Source organism: Propithecus coquereli, unplaced genomic scaffold, assembly GCF_000956105.1.
Source record: "Propithecus coquereli isolate 6110/MARCELLA unplaced genomic scaffold, Pcoq_1.0 Scaffold2, whole genome shotgun sequence".
Lineage (NCBI taxonomy): Eukaryota > Metazoa > Chordata > Mammalia > Primates > Indriidae > Propithecus > Propithecus coquereli.
In genome coordinates this window covers 2,568,144-2,572,501 of record NW_012144966.1, presented here as the reverse complement: position 1 = coordinate 2,572,501, position 4,358 = coordinate 2,568,144, and positions in this window count along the sequence as shown.

The window sequence follows — 4,358 nt, the reverse complement described above, 5'->3', positions numbered from 1 at the left end:
GTTAGGTCGAATCGAGAAGGGGAGTTATGCTGAGATCACCCGCCCAAGTGGGCATGTGGATTCATACTCTCCACTTAGATGAAAAGTGCAAATTCCTAAAGGTAAGGCGTACTTGCTTTGATGTGTGCTCACTTCAAAGGGGAATTGTTTTATTTTGAAACAATTCCACCGCCTTCAATATCCTTTTAGCACACCCTTCAAAATATGGCTTTAGATCTTTCATTTATGTTCTATAACATGTGTTTACCCTTTCCTGACTAAATTTAGAAGCATGCCATCTTATTAGTAGTTCGTTTATGTACTCTTTAAAGAATTATCAATGTTCGAAAGAGGTATAGAGGCCCCAAATAAGTGTGTTGGGGGGAGGTCAGGGATTCCCTTCTAGGTCTGGTATATAGGAAAAACAACTTCTAATATATTAGGAAACAACTTTGTTTATCCTCAGCCACTGGCAGGAAGAGCAGGTGGGTAGGTGTGTGTGTTCACACGTGTGTGGCAGAGGTCGGTAGCAGATAAATTTCCCAACAAACTATTTCAACAATTGTTTTCATTAGTGGCAATAAACCACTCACTTTGTTTTTTCAAACATCTAAGAATTATTCAACAATAATAAATAGTTGGTAGGTGCCCACTGGGTACCAGCAGCTTCTTAGACACAAGGTCCAAAGTGGAAAAGGAGACAGATACATTTCGGCCCCACTGAGGACCAATTCTAGAAGAGCGAATGTAACTGTTGCTCTTAAATCTAGCACTTTACAACATTGCTTAAACTGCTTGGCATTTCCGAAGCACCGCACGCTGTTGACAGTTCCATTTCTGAGTATTTGATCTCCTTCTCATCATTATGTCCCCTTTGAACAACTGTGACATCCTCTCCCCAGCTCTCTGCTCCAGCCTCCAAATTTTATTCTAGTCCTATCGTTCACTTTTCCATTGAAGTTATCTTTTTTCTCCTTTCCAACTGTAAATAATAATAACTGACAATTGCATGGGCTTTTAAAACATTCACAGAGAAAGCTCCGTCCACCGTCTGCATCAACAAGCACTCATGCTGGGCACAGTGCGTGGCACCAGCCCTCATAGTAAGTGCTGATAACACAGTGTGTGAGAGACTCGAAAAGTCTTCTAATCCTTGATTCTGGTTCTTTGCATCCGTTGCAGGTGGTTCCCTGGGAAGCAGACCTGGAGATGAAGATTAGCGTGCAGGAGCTTTATAAGGAGTACTTTGGGACCAGGGTCCATGGAAGAGAAGGGGAGGATGCAGCACTGGGAAGAGGGGGAGGTCGAGCTGTGGGACCATTTTGAAGGAAGTCTCAGCCGACTCGACTCAGAGTTCTAAAGATGGGATGACTCTCCAGAACTGTCTGCTTGGGAAGTTAGACTGACAGCTGAGGATCATGGGCCAGCAGCACTCTCAGCAGGGGAGAAATGAGTCCTTCAGTTGTGAAGGGGCATCCAGGCAGCAATCACAGCACCCACCACGCCATCCCACACGCATCATGTTCACTGATGCAACCGACCTGCCGTGTTGTCCTGAGCTCATGGGCAGAGAGAGCTGAGCTCCCGAGGCCAGGCCCACTGCCTGTTATAGGGCAGTGCAGGAAGAGGCTGGAATGGGTCTGATCAAATCCCAGCAGATAAATGAGCAAAGACCAAGTCAGGCCAAGGCGGGCAATCCCATTTCCTGCCTCAGGTCTTTCTGTAGAGGTGCCGCCCCTGTGTTCTTCACCCAATCTTCATGTCTCCACTTACACACGATATTCTCTGTTGTCTCCTCTGGCCCCAATCTAAATTAAGATCCTGGTGACCCACTTGCTTAATATCCTGGACTTTGCCTTTGTAATACCTGTTGCTCTATAGCCCACTCGGGAACTATTTATCCATGTTTTCTTTCCTATTTTACTGAAACCCTCATGAAGGCAGGCATTTTCTTTTTACTGTGGTATCCTCCATGCCCAGTGGGGTTCCTTACATATAGTAGGTGCTCAATAAACACTTTTAAAATAACTAAAATTGCAGTAGGGGCTCTGTCAGGGTTCTTTGGTTGCAAGCAACAGAAATGGACTCTGGCATTATTAACTAAGGGAGTTATGGGAACAATGTGGGGGACCCTCAGGACCACAGGGGAAACTGGGAACAGGGGTGAAAACAGGCAGCACCTAGAAGCTCTGGAGTCAAGACACAGGAGCTGCTGGATAAAGGAACCATCTTCAATCTCTGCCATTCAGCTGGGAGTCACTTTCCACAGCAGTGAGAGAATATCTGACTGGTCTGGACTGGGTCATATGCTGTCCCCTTGGCTAGAAGACAGAGAGCTGACAACAGTCTCACCAGAATGTATCCAAAAGGAAACTGAGGGTGGCTGAAAAAAAAGGCGTGGATGAAGGGCAACCAACAAAACGAAATGAAACTAAAAACATTCCCACTGCAGGATCCAGAGAGAGGAAGGAGAGTCCTAACAAGCTGGGTGTATCAGGAAAGAATCCCTGGGGGTAGGTATAGTTTCTATCTTGTTTATCTCTCACCCCAGTGCCAAGCATGATGGCTGCCGCTCTGTAGATGTTTTAAAAATCAGGCAGGTGTGGCAGAAACTATCGGTGCCTGTCCCGTGCGTGCCCTCAGCTCTTACCCTTTGTGTGCTTGCTGATGGCTTTCCCATTGTGAGTATGTGAGACTTTGGCCACTGGACCATGCTTGGCCCATGGGTGGGTGCAGGAAGTACTGGGAGTTTACACCCTATGAGCCGCCTGCAGCCAGTGACAGATGGAAGTGGGTGGGGGAATATCTCAGCTCCCTGGTCCCTGCTCTACACAGTCATCCAGAGATCCCCATGTGATTAAGTCCTTGACACCCACGGCAGGAACCTGCTCTTTAATGCACGTTATAGAGCCCTCCTGCTGCTCCCTGTCTCACCTCTCCACTGCGCTGCTGGGGCTTCCTGGAATTCTTCCAGACGAACTACTTGCAGAGGGGGCAGGAGGGGCGACTGGCTCTCAGGGACTCTAGGGAGATGAGCAGCACCCTGAGGTGGCATCAGAGAATATTTGCTCTCAGGCTGATACGTTCTTATGTCCCACTTATCTCTCCTACCTTCCCTTCAGCTCCGGACCTTCCGTGGTCACATCCACTGGTACCAGTGAGTGTGTGTGCCCAGAATGGTAACTCAGTTTTCAATTAGTCTCAGGAAAACGTAGTTAGGTGGATCAGCTGCTGTCCAGGAAACTCCCTACACACCACGTGGTCGTAACTGGACATGCTCTGGGCGCCTTGCCGCTTGGATGGCCTCCCTGCAGCTCTCCTACTCCCCTTCTTACCTGGGACATGGGATTTGCACAGCTGTTCTCCTGAAAGATCACCCACATCACCCCTAAGATGCACAACCTCATGAATAACATCTCACGTCACTCTCTGGTCAAGGATTGGCCTCAGTCTCAGAGTGATCTTTCTTAAACCTGGATTTAGTCAGATATGCTTCTGCTCAGAAAGTTTCATTGTCTCCCTATTGCTTGTAGCATGACATTCAGATTTCTAAGTGGGCTTTTCCAGCCCCAATCAGCCTCTCTAGCACTACCTCTGGCCACTCCTCCCATGGCCCTGAGGCAGCCACACTGGACTGCTGTTACTCCCATCCTACAAATGGGCAACTTGTTGCCCATCCTGTGGCTTTGCCTTTGCTGATTCTCTCCCTCTCTTCTGCGTCTGGTGACACCTCTCTTCTGCAAAGCGATTGAGAACACCACCTCCATATCCAGGTGGAAGTCATGGCTCTTCCTGCCTGCTTTGTTTATACTGTTATAGTAGCCCTTACCACACTTTGTTGCAGCAAGCTGCATGCAAATCGGATTTCTCTGATAGAATATAAATTCTGAAGGCCACATTTGTGGGTTTGGATCACCCATGTGACCAGAGCTCTATAAATACTTTTATGTTTTAAATAAGTAACAAATAAACTTTTAAAAATCTCTTTCTGTTTTATTGTTAATCAGATCTTTACAGGAAGAATAAGCTAGAGAGAAATTGTTTCTAGTGCAAACTCATTTTAATATAAGGCTCTTTGAGAAGAGGTTCCGAAATAAACAAAATAGCAGGCAGCATCATGAAATCCTAGAAATGTCCCTGGTGTAAACCCGAAGGTTCCATGAGGAGATGAGGTGCCTAGAGCCAGAATCTCGGGTGATTGCCTGTGATGCACTCTCCCTTAGAAAGAAAGGTTTTTTAAAAATGCTTTTGATACACTTCTTTCAAATGATTTTCAAATGAAAAATTCAAATATAATCAATGTACATCAAAAGGAACTTCACAGCATTCATTTTCTCCTGCTGGTGTTACCTAGCCAGGTACTCTGGGCAACTACAATT